Genomic DNA, 15,937 nt, shown 5'->3' on the forward strand with positions numbered 1-15,937 from the left:
TCCCTCTCCCTTTCTGTCTCTCTAAAATCAATTTTAAAAAGTTTAAATAGATCTTAAAAAACATCATGGTATCATAAGAACATGAATGTGCCATGATTGTTTTGAGTCTCTCTGAAAATATGCATTACTTGGTACCACCTTCTATTGCTCAGTTCCAACTGGTCTGTTCCTGTCTAATGGAATGCTGAGTCTATAAAATCTATGTAGGTGACTTCCACAGTACCTTCAGTTTCAAAATTGCAAGGCATGTGTTGGGAGGAAACTGCAGCCTTTTCCTTTGGTACCAAACTGAGGCTCTCCTCTCTGATAACTGTTGAAATGGTAGGGAGGGTGGTCAGGAGGAAACAGTCCATCATTTCTAATTCTGTAGTACTCACTGAAGCTATATTTTTATTACAATACATCCATTCCTAGAAGCATCAAATATTTAAAAGTGAAAGGGGGGATTACCCAGAAAGAAGCAGCACAAAGCTGTGTAAGTATCTAACAAAGTTCACTTAGACATATCTGAAAAATTTACTCTGTCATATCAGTAGGCCCAGGAGGAAAAAAGATAATCTCACTTTTAATATTTGATATTTGTAGTCAAAGATTTGAAAGGTTAGAATGGAGTTTCACTTGGGGTGGCGAGCTAGGACTGTCACTGTATTTTGGTGAGGGACTAAAATCTTCCCCTGCTTGGCCAGGAAAACAGCAAGAAAGCTTGCTCCTCAACCCTGGGTGGGCAAAGTTTGGAGGCAGGAGACCTGAGACTGGTTCTCCATCTTTATTATGTGTATTAGCTTGCCTTGGCCAAGTCACTTTACTTCTGTGCAAATAGAGTCAGCTCAGATGTCGAAGACACTTGCCAACATTCTCTAATTCCGTGATTGGTAAACATTGTTTCTGCTCAACTCTGCTCCAAGTGGCCTGGAATTATGTGAAATTAATATGACTTACTGGGTGGAGGAAACTTAATTCTGATAGAGGCAGAAATTTCCCAGAACAGATGGATAGAAGGCCCAATGCAACTTGCTTCAGAAGTTTTTGTCTTTTCTGGCATTTCCTGTTTACTGAAATATGAGGGTGATAGAGATGCTGTCAATTCATTGAAAACTCAAGTGTGGATGGTTGTGACTCCGTTTATGCTGGTTACTTTTTATGCTGCCGAGAAGTCAATTCTTGGCCATCCATGAACCTGTCATTTGCATTTATAACAAGAGTGCTAACAGTGAGGGGAGCTGATGTGTGAAGCAGGCGCCTGAGTATCTAAGAAGGTCTTAGAAGCTTGAGTTGTATCATAGACCAGCTATTGTGCAGATGGCAAATATTGTAGCCCAGGTTTTCAGTTCAGTCCTTGTTTCCAGCAGAAACTTCTCTCATGATGTGAAAATACTCAGGTCTGTGTTTCTTAACCCTCATAACCCATGCCCCTCCTCATTAACCCTCAGAATCAATCATTCTCTCTTCCTCCTCCCACCTTTTGCATACACACACACACACACACACACACACACACACACACACTCTCTCTCTCTCTCTCTCTCTCTCTCTCTCTCTCCCTCTCTCACACACACACACACACACACACTCACACACGTACTGCTGGCCAAGTTGATAACCCTTGGTACAAATAGAAATAATACTATAGATTCATTCATTTCAGAGCAACTCAGTTATAGTTTTAGATCAACTGCTTATTAGCTCTGTGACCTTGGATAATTTATCAAACCCCTCTGTAAAAGGAGGGCTTTGGCTGGAGAACCTCCACAAGACCCACACAATTGTACTTTCAGAAGAGTAAGGCCTGAGACATAAATAAATGCAGGGCTGGCCCCAGGCACGTTGGTAAAACAAGACATGCTGTGTGTTTCCGGAATTCCCTCCCCCCTTTCTATACACCTCATCATTTACTTCCCTTCCTTCCACTCTCCCAAGCAGCTGGCACTCAGTACACTCCTGCTGCCTCCTGCTGGCTGGTCCCTTTCAGCAATAGGTTGGCAGTTTCATGCCATTTTCTCCGCCATCTCTCCCACATGGCATGTTCATGTGCCAGTCGTCCTTCACCACTCAGGTGAAATGCCTTCTCTTTGAAGCTATATTGATCCCCTCATGTAGCATTAATCTCTCCTATCTACTAACTTCCATAGTACATATCTCATTTTTTAAATTCACGGTATTTATTGCTGCTTTGTAGATACAAATATTATTTTTCTTCTACTGGATTGTAGTCCCTTGAGGGCACAATTTCTCTTCCAATTCCTGGTATAGCTGTTGAATGAATGAATGAATGAATGAATGAACTAATGAGAGAGAATGTTAATGAGTGAATTAATTCATCACTGCATCCCCATTTGGTACTATACTGTTCAATAGTAGACCCTCAGCAAATGTTGATAAATGAATAATTCTGATTTTCCCATCATTCCTTTAGGCCCTTTATAGATAATTTCTGATTAATTAATGAAGAGGTTTTTAATAACTGATAGACTGATATGTTGCTGCTCAGAAAGGAATTTATGTTTTAATAGTAGACTCTTTAATGGTGTACATTTCAGATAATGAACTAGAAGTGGTTTATGGGATGTATGAGCTCATGTAGTCAGGGGCAGGAGGTGGTTCCATCTACTCTGCAGGTGACTGTCTCTCAACCTCTGTATTTGTATGTATTGCACTTTTAATTTATTATGCAAACAGAAATTCTCCATAGAACACTTAATTGTGGCAAAGCTGACAGCTGCTATTTTGTTCCCTTATAAATATTCCTCTCTTTTTTTTTTTTGAGAATTGACATTTTTCAAAATGTGGCAAACATCTTAATTTGTACATGAGAAAAGGAAGTGTTCAAATGGGTATGCATTTCAAGTTATTGCAGGTTATTTGTGAGAGAATTTCTATAGATAAAACATGTTTTAAGTTTAACCAACAACAGCCTGTCAGTGTACTTAGAATCATGACAAAAAATTTTCTCTCTGGTCATGTTGTCTGTGACAAACTACTATGTTTGGGGAAGATGTCAATACAGCATAAATCCATGGCATTTGGTTTTCTTCTAAAGATTAAAGCTGTTTTTCTTGGGATAAATGCAGCAGCAAAACACAAACCAATTGATTTAAAAAATAAAAAAGCACTTCTGTCATACTCCAATAATTTTCAGGACACATCAACCAACAGTAGTTTTGTCATTCCCATTTCATTTAAGAATTGCTTCTCTGCACTGTTGCCTTAAGTATGCCTGTAAAAGCTTTTTCTCTGTTAAGCCAGTTGACTGACTACAGCCTGGTTGAGAGAATCTAGTTGATTGGTCCATTTATCAAGTGCAGCTTATTGGGCACACCCTTCATCCAATGAGGAGAGGAGTTGGTTGGCTTGATTGGTTCAGCCAGGAACAGGCTTATCCAATAGGCACTGCACTAGCAAGCTCTCCACATCAGCTACATCTATGTTTAACTCCTTAGAAATAAGAGGACTATGTATTCTTGTGTAAGGCTTAATTTTATGAGCACTTGTGTTCTGGTGTTTCACAAAAGCTCTTCAATGTGTTCCCTTATGAAAGGGTCATCCATGATGTTGCTGTGATTTGTTTTCAGAATCTTTTCAAATTCAGTGATGCAATTATTCTGATAGGCACTTACTAAATTCGTCATTTTGAGAATTTCTGGATCAGTTTTGTATGGTTTGGCCTACTGTGAGTCAAATTGATTTATTCCCCATTTCATTAGCATATTTCCTAGAACCAAATATTTTAAGCAAGTGGTTCATCTTGGACTTCCTGATTCATCATAATCCTTGAAGGCTTCAAAAAACACACCACACAGTGTGTGCCTTTCAAATTCACCTTCCCTCAAGTCCATATTGCCACCACGTTCTCTAATGACTCTTGTGATCAGTGGGTAAGGGACGGCAGACTGGATGTGAAGTGACTGTTCATAGAGGGCTTTAAGTTTTTTATTATTTTTCTGTGCATGTACATTTGAATTTCCAAAGCACATATTTCTAATAACTGTGCACCCTTCTTCAGGTCATCTTCTCCATCACAAGTGTGGCAGGATTGATATAACTGGCATAAAATTTTTGAAGCTTTCCATATTTCTTCTGTTCTAAATACAATTTTCCAAGCTTTGTGTTTGTTTTAAATCACAGTCCATCATTCTTAGCTTCTTTTAAAGCTTCCAGTGTTGTTTCATAGAATCCCTGTACTAAATCCATCTGTTTAGAAGTAGAAATATAATAAAAAAATAGAATTAATGGATTTTTCAGAATAATTTCTTGTGACTACACTTCGAATATCTATAATAATAAAAGCGTAATATGCTAATTTGACCAGACAGCGGAACTACCTTCCGGACGAAGCCACAGTGGCAGGGGGCCGAGGCAGAGGCAGTTAGGGGTGATCAGGCAGGCAGGTTAGCAGTTAGGGGCAATCAGGCAGGCTGGCAGAGTGGTTAGGGGTAATCAGGCAGACAGGCAGAGTAGTTAGGGGTGATCAGGCAGGCAGGCAGAGTGGTTAGTGGTGATCAGGCAGGCAGGCAGGCGAGTGGTTAGGAGCCAGTGGTACTGGGTGCAGGCCAGGCTGAGGGACCACCCCTCTCCCCCCCCATGTAGGAATTTCATGCACCAGGCCTCTAGTAGGTCAATAGTTGTTTATATCTGTTCATCATTTCTGGAAAGTTTGTCAACTTGAAATTAATCTTAACCATTTGTTTCAGTTCTTTAAATCCCATTCCCCCTTTTCACCTTCACGTTCCAAAACCTTCTGGAAACTGCTTAATGCTGTTTGTGGGTTATTTTCTTTGAACACTTTGGATTTACAGTACTGATTTTTCAAATCCACATTTGGCTCGGAGTTATTGTCTTCAGAGTATTCCAGGTCATAGTCCTCCTCCTTATCACACATGAAATCATCTTCTATGTCAGACATCTTGGCCAGGAAGCGGGCAGGGGGAATATTCTTTTTATTCATCTGCAGTGTTTCTGCTTTTGCCATCTTGGCTGTCAATCTGAAAGCTACCATACACTGAAGGAAGACTGTCTGAGGTTATCCCAAAGGAGATGTAGTCTTATTAACCTTTCCCACAGTATCTTCATGGAGTACACAAAGCCATGTTCACTTACCTTTACTGTGAAGGATGCAGCAGGTGGCATCTTTCAATGCTACTAGGAGATGAGGGAGGCTCTTAGAATGACTCCACTAGTGAACAGCACAGACTTATCTCTTTAGATGATATCTAAATGGCCTCACCTCATCCAAACATACAATTTTGATGGCTGTGCCTCAGGCACCACCATGCTCCATGTCTTATAACATGTCAAAACAGATGATAGTTGGTAAAGAGCAGTGCAAATTCTCAAGGCCTGCTTATTTTGTGACCATTTGTTCTTCTTTAATTCAGTCACTACAGTTTTCTGTGGATTGTATTTCTCAGATTCTAGAAGATCAAGTGTGTGTAAATATCTTGGTGTGTAGGAGAGACCACGAGTGAACTGACACCTAGTAAATGACTAGTGATGAGAGAAAGGAGGTTTGCAAATATGACAGCTATGAAACCAGGGAAAAATTCTACTTACCTTGTGCAATTGGCCCAGGAAGAAACATCTATGTGTCTCAGTGGAGAAGATGCCATTTGTCTGTGTTTGTACTGCAGGTACCTTCCCCTTCCTTTCTCCATCAGTTCAGCTGCGTGTTAGAAACATGGTATATAACTGGGGGTAAAAATTAAAGCTTTGTTTAATTGGCTATTCCAAACAATGTTGTTGAAGTTATGGAGGGGCCATGACCATGGGTCATTGTGGGAGCAAGACACAGCCTTTGATCTGTCTCCAGAAGGCAGTGTGTTTAGAAAAGCAATCACTCTAGGTTAATAGCTCTGCATCTGTAGTGTTTGGTATTTAAAGAATCAATTTAAACGTCTTTTACTCAAAGAAAAGCCTTGACAGTGTTCCGTGGTTAATGCATTCCAAATATACTTGAGATTTAAGGAGTAGACAAAAAATAAAAGAAGCTGATTTCTCATAGGTTAGACTGCTGATGGTGAAAACATAACCACTTTGTAAATTTTGTAATGTTCTTCCTGTGGTGATTCCAGAATGGTTCTGAGCTATAAGTATAGGTACAAAGGAGTTGTTGATAATAACCCAACCTGGGTGCTTTTACCAGGCCTATGAGTTGATTTTCAGTTGCAGACTCTCCGCATATTTGTAATCCTCCCACCTCTCAATCTATCAATTTTGAAAAAGTTAGAAAAATAACATTGGTGGTCTTTTAAAAGATAAAATTAGAAAACACTGTATACTTAATAGAGTTTTTTAACCTATGAAGTGGCATGATATCTTCATCATAAGAGCCAAATGTGCCACAGTCTATGAAGCCACTTTGTAAATTATAAACAGCCTTATAAATGTATTATAAAATTCTAATTACAAAATAAAAATATCTTTTCATGTCCAGTTCTCATCACTTTGCCTTTCTGTCTACCTAGTAATCATATATGCATACAGGTGGCACTGAGGTTGCTTTCAAATGATCTATTGCTTTATTAATATCTATCATACATATTATTACCTATTTTGTTATTCTATTGTTATCTGGATGTTAGACCTCTATGTGGAATTCATCTGTAGTTTGGCATCATTGACGTTATTATCTAGAAAGACAGACATGTGGTTTACTGTTACTTTTTAGGACCCTCTCCATTAGTGAAGGGAGCTATGCCATCATATCCATTACTGAGTACCAATGCTCCAGTTAGCTCCTCCATGACTTTATAAATAACTAGCAGTGGGATGCCAAATGTAGGGACACTTGCTTTAGGTTTCCTACTTCAATCTTCTGGTTTCAGTTTGATTCAATCTATGGGAGACCAAGTAAGTGGGGGGACAGAGAAGGGCTGTTTTGTGAGGATGGGTTGAAAACACACACACGCACGCACGCACGCACGCACAAGAATTCTTCAGCCTGAATAGATATTTACCAATAGGATACATGCTCTAAATTATGCATGTCAAACTCACGGCCCATGGGCCACATGCCTCGTTTATTTGGCCCATGTTAGCCTTTGAGTTTGACATGCTTGCTCTAAATCAATAAAATAGTGAAAAGTTAGTATTTGTTCAGTACCCCTGAAAGAGTAAATAAACATTAGGACTTAAATTCCACTTTCAAAGCTGAAACCTGGACATAATTTTTTTCTTAACACTCTTCTGATTAGAAAAGTGATATCTTAATTTTAGAAAATCCAGAAAATGTAGTTGAGCACTGTAAAGAAAATTAAAAAAACAACAAAAACAAAACACATGCTGTTGTAGTAGTTGAGCATCGAACTATGAACCAGGAGGTCACGGTTCGATTCCAGATCAGGGCACATGGCTGGGTTGAGGGCTTGATCCAGGAGGCAGCCGATGAATGATTCTCTTTCATCTCTCTCTCCCTCTCCTTTGCTCTCTGAAACCAATAAAAATGCATTTTAAAAACACACCCTATAATCCTACATCATAGATATCATTGTTAATCAATGGTTATGATTATGGTTAAATTAATCACTGAGAATAGTCTTTCAGCTTTATGTGTGCTTATATCTAGACATCTATACCCAGTTGTGTGTATAATTTTTTATTTTCAAAATGGAAATATTGTTTTTATTACCTCAATTAAAAACATTTCTTCATTGTCATATGCACATATGTGAAATATCCATTATTTGGATAGACCATCATTTATCTGTTCCCTATTTTTGGACATTTAAGTTGTCTCTAGTGTTTGCTCTCAGATGTAGTGAGTAATGAAAAGAGCCTTGTATGTAACAGATTGGGTGAAAATTGCTAGTTATTTTATTATTATGGACACTGCCTAAAAATGGAGTAGCTGGGTCAGAGGTACTTATCATTCTAAGGATTTTTGAAACATACTGCCAGATTGTCCTCCAGAAAAGTGCATTAAGAGCTCCCATTGTCATTCCATTGTCTTATCAGCAACCTAGTACTGTTTACTGTAGGCACTGACTCAACATTATGCTTCCCTCACTCTTCCAGCCTTAGTTAAAGCCTCATCATTTCTTTATTGGTTTACATAAACAGTTTCTAGTCTTGACTCTCTCCAAACATTCGCTACGTTTCTCAGACAAGAATTATACAACACGAGTGTCTCCTCTGTGGTCTTTATAGGAACCCACATATCTTACCATGTATGCAGAACTTGGGAGAAATTGAGCATTCCTAACCTCTCCACCCTCATCTATAGACATTTGCCCACTTATAATCTGGACTTCAGTCCTCTTAAGTTATGGTAGAAACCATCTGATCTGAGGCATGATTTTTTAAACTTAAAACATTGGTTAAAGTAGGAAGACATAACATAATATATCTTTAAAAATTTTATTTTAACTTAAGACATATATCTGGACATTTGTTTAGCAGTCTCTTAATGTAGGGCCAAGACCTTTCCCTGAGTGTGGTCCCCTTTGTCAGAGTCCTTCACCATTTTTCTTATGTGACCACACCCAATCCTCAGCCCTGTCTCTAACTCTGTGCTCTTAGACAAGTCAGGTCCTCATTTTTCTCAACTATAAAATGGAGAAAGTCCTAATTCTTAAATGATCTATAAAAAAAACATTTAGAGCTGGCTGGCACATAGTATGCCTTCAATATGTGATTGCAGTTGCTATTGCAATTATTGTGAAACTAAAGTCTTCATAAAAGTGATCCTATAAATAGTATAATCATAGAAGGATTCATAAAAATTCTTTTTTTTAATAGTATCATCTCTGCTGCATACTCATTGCAAAGAATTCAAAGAGGAAGTGGTAGGTGGGTAGCTTTTGAATTCCGGAATCTACCATTTGCCAGCTATAACAGTCTGGACTATTTTCTTAACATCTCTTAGCCTTGATTTCTCTATCTGTAAATTGGAAATAATGACAATACAAAATTCAGAGGGTTACTATAAGTATTATAGGATGCATATAAAGTATGGCTCCTGGGAGATAATAACTGCTCAGTAAATGTTATCTATGTTTGGTAGTTATAATTCACAGACTTGGCATGCAAAATAGAGCTTTATTTGTCTATAACTTTTCTCTCCTCTCCTTTTCTCCATTGGCAGAAGACGGAATCTTGCCTATTTGTGATAAATTCAGGCACATCCAGGCTTTTTTCCTCAGCCTATAGTTTGAGTAAATACTCTGTTGAGTTGGGATTCTTTCCTTATCCCTTCTGCTTTCTTTCTCCCGTAGGGTGAGGTTCAGGGGACTAGGTGCTATTCTGATGTCTGTGACTGTTTCACTCAGGTGGAGGGTTCCTGGTCTGCTGAGTGCACAACTGAAAACTATCATTCCCTTCTGCCTCCTGAGCTCCAGATCCTGCAAGTGCCTCTGGTTCCCTGGAGCCTGGTCCACCTGCTTCCTCTCTGATAAGTTGGGGGAAATTCTTGGTGTTCTCTGGCACCTCACTGGAAAGTCCAGAACCTGTGGGGTGGCCTCCATCCACTCCCGTGCTCACTCTGTGCTGCCATGGGTCTCCTATCTCTCTCGACCTGCTGGATGCTGAGCTTCCTTCCGAGCTTCTGAATTTACCTGGAGACTCTGTTGACTTATCCCCATTCACCTGGACTTGGCTGAGAGTACAGATCAGAAGAGAAGAGCTCTACTTCCTTCTCACAAACCCACAACAGCATTTAACTCTTATTCTTTGTGTTAGTTTTCTGTTGTTGCATTAACAAGTCACTCTACATTAGCAGCTCAAGCACCACAAGTTTATTATCTCATAGTTCAGAAGTCGGATTGGCTTGGCTGACTCCTGACTGTGTCACAAGGCTGAAATTAAGGTCCACTTCAAGCTTATCAGGTTATTGGCAGAATCCAGTTTCTTGTCTTTGTAGGCTTGAGATCCTTATTTTCTTGCTGGTTGTCATCCTGGGGGGGTGGGGGAGGAGGGCTTGTTCTCAGCTTCTAGAGACCACCCACGTTTCTTGGCTCTTGGATCCCTTCTTCCACCTTCAGAGCCAGCAATGGTAGGTTGAATCCTCTTTACATTTTTAATCTCTTTGACCCCCCTTCTGTCTCAACCTCCCTGCCTCCCCTTTTCCTTGCATCTCTCTGACTCTCCTGCTTTTCAGGTTCATGTGATTACATTAGGCTCACCCAGATCATCTCTGTCTTAAGGTTGGCGAATAAATAACTAATTCCATCTGCAATGTCCCTTTATCTCAGGTCCTAGATTAGTGATGTTTGAACACCCAGGGAACAGGAAACTTGGGGGGGCAGGGGAGTAGTAACATCTTTAGAATTCTGGCTGTAGCATTCTTACCCCAACCTCCCTTGACTTTCTCTCTTGTGCAAGTGGAAGGATCAACTGGATAGGAATGTGTTCCTCAAAAACCATGGATTATCCTAGGACTCAGGTTTTGATACCCAAGAAATATTCAAAAGTGCCAAACTAATTTTTCTACCATGGGCCTCAAGATGCTCTGGACATCTAGAACTAAAGTCAACCTTTTTCTCTGTTATATCATGTGTACCCATGGACAATGTGTACATAAAGCCCTCCTGGTCTCTGTGGATGGTTGTTAAAGGGGAAAGGACTTTCTGAAGGCATGCTAGTTCAGTTAATTAAACATTTATTGACTGTTCTGCAGAAAATGTCATGGGAAATTCTGACCTGAAGGAATTTATAACCCAGTAAGGGTGAATTTCACTTACAGTAAATGCACAATGTGAAAAGACTGTAGTAATACACACAGTGCTGTCAGAACCCAGAGGAGGAGGCTGGGACCTCCAGCTGAAAGAGGTGAAGGTCTAAAAAAAAAATGGCATACAGGCAGTCCTTGAAGAAATGTGGTGGTTAAGAAATAATTTTACGCCCTAGCTGGTTTGGCTCAGTGGATAGAACGGCAGCCTGCGGACTAAAAGGTCCCAGGTTCAATTCCAGCCAAGGGCACATGCCTGAGTTGCAAGCTTGATCCCCCCCAGTAGGGGGTGTGCAGGAGGCAGCCAATCAATGATTCTCTCTCATCATTGATGTTTCTATCTCTATATCCCTCTCCCTCCCTCTCTGAAATCAATAAAAAGAAAGAATTTTACATATTTGCAATCTCCAGAGTACTTTTCTATATGTACTGGATTTCTTTAGTGCCCACAGTTCCTTTTTGCAGCAGGGATTATAACATTTGTGTTACGGATATGGGAGCTAAGGCCGAGAGACTTGCTCTTATCAGATTGCAGTGTTTGACTGCGATTGAACCAGTTTCACCAACTCTAGATGGTGTGCTTTTTTACTTTACCACATTAAGACAAGCAGAAGGAAGAGAGCAAACCATGTGGAGAGAACTGCATAAGCAATGTCAGTGATGTGGGCTAGTATAGTGTGTATAAAAGCTAGCCTCCAGTACCCTCCTGTGATCCCCACCTACTGGGATTCACACCTTGTGGAATTCCCCAATTGGATAGGGCTGGCCTGTGTAGCAACATGATATTACAGAAATCATGACATGTGATTCCGCGACTAGCTCAAAGCAGACATTGTGGCTTGCAGTTGGCATTCCTCTCTCTTGCTCTGAGGGGAAGCAGCTGCCATGTCCTAAGAAACGAGCATCTCTTTGGGGTGGTCCGTGTTGCAAGCCCACGTGAACCTGTCTTGGCAGCAGATCCTGCTGTCCCACCCCCAGTCAAGCCTTCAGATGACTGCAGCCTTGGATAGCATCACGACTGGAACCCCAAAGGAGTCTCTGAGCTAGCATCATCCGTGTAAGCTGCTCTCAGATTCCTGACCCACAGAAACTGTGAGATTTTTATTGTTGTTTTTAGCCGCTAAATTTTAGGCTAACTTATTTCTCAGTAATAGGTAACTAATGCAGCTTGGGTTTTAAAAGAGTGAGTAATTAATCTTATTTAAATGGTGTTGAACAGATTGTAAAAAAAAAATTGCCCTGGAATCTAAGTACCTAATTTTTTATTCTGTAAGCATGAGGGAGACACTGAAGGGCTTTGAGCAGCAGAGTGCTTGGAAAAATAGACTGTTGTTGGAGAGTCTCTTGCATATGGAGTATTTACAAATTAACTGAATTCCATGCCATTTGGACCTGCAAAGCAGTCACTAAGAGATTAAATGCCCTCCAAATACATCTGTCTCATCTTATTTTGAGTCTGAAAATCTTAAGATCTGTGTCTGACTCTTTTTGCAATCCTAGGAATTGTATTTTTATATTTCTAATTAGTATAGCACCTCATACTTCCAGCATTCCTACAGGGCTAGCATGAACTCTTGAAAGACAAAATGGCTTGTCCAAAGTGTGTGCTATAGGCAGATCAGTAGGTTACCACCAGAAGCAAGTGTATGTGGTGCCAAACACAAGCATAGGGAAAAGTGTGTAGGGGGAAAACCCTTCTCTGAAGCTTCTATTCTCTGGCCTTTTGGTGGAGTCAAATTATGAACGGGATTAAATTGCCAGCAAAACCTTGACATCAAATCATAGCAACTGTGAAAGAGTGATTGCTTGTGATTCACCAGGATACGTAGGAAGAATCAGGTGTCACATCCTGCATCTTTGAGAGCTTACAGGCTTGGAAGCCCTCTACATTAACTCTGTCAGTGAATAGCCATGACCTCCAAGCTACAGCTTCTTGGGAGAGGGACGTTGGTGGAGTGAATGCTTTACTTTTAAGTGAAGTGAAATCCAGGTGTAGAAGATGTGGCCTGACGTGACCCCATATCTTAGGATTTTGCTTGAACACTGTAAGGGCTAATAGGTCTCCTATGGAGAACTTGTCTCTGAAGATGACCTATCTGTAACATGGGTGCAGGTGCATGCAGGTGATTTCAGAGACGTTATCCATGGTTGATTCTACTTGACGCTCAGAGGCCAAATGATACAGTGGAAAGAGCAGCAGGCTGGAGGGTTAGGAGATGGAAGTGCTAGTTCTCACTGTGCTGCTCACTAGTGTGATCTTGGGCAAATGTTGAATCTCCCTGGGTCTCAATTTCCTTGCCCATAAAATGAGGGAGGTTTGGATTAGATGATTCCCAAGGTTCCTTCTAACTACAACATCCCATGACTTGTGATTCCTCGTATGGAATCTCTCCATCAAAATTGAGTTACCATGTATCTCTGGGGAGAGTTTAGACTGATAAGGTGACTCTATTTCTAAAGGGAATAAGACAAATATTATACCCAAAAATGTTGCTTGGAAACTTTATACAGTTATTAGACCAGTGCTTATCCATTTGCTTAGTTTTCTGTGTAACATGAGTATTCCTTTGTAATTATAAGAATTATTTCATTTCTAAAATTCATAAAGGTTATGGTGGGAAGAATTAGAAAGGCTGCCTACCATTGCATGCATTAATAATGCATGAGTAAGCAAGTGAGTCTGTGCCATAGATACTGTTCAGTGTGTTTTATATTCTGTTTAATAATTGCAGATTTAATCAAGTAGTATGATTTACAGCATCTTTTTAATACCTTGCAGGAGGTACAGCTCCTGCCTACTAATCAGACTGATCTTAGTTTGGGTGCAGCATTAGTATTTAACTAGAGGCCCGGTGCACGAAATTCGTGCACGGGGGGGGGGGGGTGTCCCTCAGCCCAGCCTGAACCCTCTCCAATCTGGGACCCCTCGAGGGATGTCCGACCGCCCGGTGGGATCGGGCCTAAACAGGCAGTCGGACATCCCTCTCACAATCCAGGACTGCTGGCTCCCAATCGCTTGCCTGCCTGCCTGCCTGTCTGATTGCCCCTAACCGCTTCTGCCTGCCAGCCTAATCACCCTTTAACCACTCCCCTTCCAGCCTGATTGGCGCCTAACTGCTCCTCTGCTGGCCCGATTGCCCCTAACTGCCCTCCCCGGCCTGGTCGCCCCTAACTGTCCTCCCCTGCAGGCCTGGTCCCTCCCAACTGCCCTCCCCTGCCGGCTATCTTGTGGCGGCCATCTTGTGTCCACATGGGGGCGGCCTCTTTGGCCACATGGGGGCAGGCATCTTGTGTGTTGGAGTGACAGTCAATTTGCATATTACTCTCTTATTAGATAGGATAGGACCGTGGTCAGCAAACTGCGGCTTGCAAGCTACATGCAGCTCTTTGGCCCCTTGAGTGTGGCTCTCCCACAAAATACCACGGCCTGGGTGAGTCTATTTTGAAGAAGTGGCGTTAGAAGTTTAAGTTTAAAAAATTGGGCTCTCAAAAGAAATTTCAATCGTTGTACTGTTGATATTTGGCTCTGTTGACTAATGAGTTTGCTGACCACAGGGATAGGACACTTGGGAATTGTGATGTGTAGCTATTATATTTGCTATTATATATATATTTTTTTAGGATTGGTATGTGGAGGCAGGGACCCTGACAGAACCCCACAGGATAACTGAAATCCACTAATTAATCACAAATCCTATATTTTAGCTTACACTGTGATTGCAACTCTTCTTCACCAAGCCTGACTATTTTGCCTACTTTTTTCCCCCCTTTTCTGCTCATGCATTCCTTGGAGGATTGGTGAAAATGCAATCAGATGAGCAAGGAGAGAAATGGAAAAAAAAAAAAGGAAATTAAGGGGGCAAGATGTTGCAAGAGCTACATACAATCAAACTCTGGTGACTCTGCAGTTGACTTGAGTGTGGTGAGCAACTCGCCCAGTTGAGCATGCAGTCACAGCTAAAGACACTGAGCAGACAGGATGACAAGTAGAAATAAGTAGATGGTGCTGTGTATGTGAAAGGAAGTATTTCTATATCAGTCCTTCCACTGTGGATCCTATTTACACACTCCAATAAGTTGTTTTTCTTTTTTTTCTAAGCTCCTTGCATTCTAAGGGGATTACATCCTCCATTGATTTCTGTCCGCAAACCCTCCAGTGCCATTTGATCAGCATGTTTGTGACATTTGATCAGCATGTTTGTGACATTTCGGGCCGGATCAGGATTTGATCAAACTCTAATGGTCTGAGGAAGTGGTGAGCATTGATGGGTGACCAGCAGTCTGCTCTCACAGAACCAGAGGGTAGTGTGTATCCCTTGCTAAGTTATAGAGCAGGGGCAGAGGGATGCTAGGATTCTATCAGACCTTTTCCAAACTAACTTGAAACAAATGCAAACTCTTAAACCTACTGAAGCAAAACTCTGTCTCCTAAGGCTGTGGTTCTTAAACTTGAGTGTGCGTCAGAATCTTGGGGGAGGGGGGGGTGTTAAAATCCAGTTGTTGTGCCCCACCCTCAGAGTTTTTGATTCAGTAAGTATGAGATAAAGCCCAATCATTTGTGTTTCTAACAAGTTCCCAGGCAATGTGGATGCCACTGGTCCAGGCACAACATTTCCCGAACCACTGTCCAACCTGGAGCCATCTAAAATCAGACTCGAGTTCCTCTTTTCTTAATCCTGTCACGCCTTTGAGCCAGCTTGGCTCTGATCACTGCTCCTTGGGTCTATGTGTGCTTATATATCCTGCCTTTCAAATCCATAGTGTCCCAGACACCGGAGACTGTGTCTGAACTCTGGGATACCCAAACAATCTGAATTCCTGAACTCAGGATAAAACCAGAGATTTAGAGCAGAATTAGGATATCCTATGACCTTAGGAACACTGACATTTAATCTGGAAAATAACACTTGTATGTGGGGAGAATTCTCTCTTTTATCTATGAGGAATTTAAACTCAAATTTTAAATTACATGCTTAAGAAGTAAATGACAGCTGGTATCTCAACCCAAGGCTCTGGCTTCAGTGCTTGATTTTCTTTCAGGAAATCTCTTTCTCCAGGTTCCATTTTGAGAGTTTTCACTACCCTCTTCCCTTGTTTTTATGTAGCCAAGATTATAAGACTCTCTTTAATTAGGGTTTGAATTATGACTTACATATACATATGTGTGGATTCATTTAAATATGAACATATATACACACAAATGCTCCTTTGTTTTATTTTTATTATTTTGCATATATTTTTATCATTCTGTATAATATACTAGTACATCTTTGTAAGTTG

General features: G+C 40.8%; 1 protein-coding gene and 1 pseudogene across 3 annotated transcripts in view; one reads left to right on the plus strand and one right to left on the minus strand.

Moving 5' to 3' along the window:
- The window catches only part of TMEM108 (transmembrane protein 108), a 292,280-nt gene that overhangs the window by 93,428 nt on the left and 182,915 nt on the right, over positions 1-15,937 (plus strand). The gene's annotated exons all lie outside the window — the stretch shown is intronic.
- Positions 3,235-4,900, minus strand: LOC307113084 (COP9 signalosome complex subunit 2-like; annotated as a pseudogene). The gene is made up of 2 exons: positions 4,610-4,900; positions 3,235-4,269 (listed from the first exon to the last, which is right to left on the minus strand). The product of its transcript is annotated as a COP9 signalosome complex subunit 2-like (transcript).

The sequence above is a fragment of the Cnephaeus nilssonii genome, assembly GCF_951640355.1.
Source record: "Cnephaeus nilssonii genome assembly, chromosome: 17".
NCBI lineage: Eukaryota > Metazoa > Chordata > Mammalia > Chiroptera > Vespertilionidae > Cnephaeus > Cnephaeus nilssonii.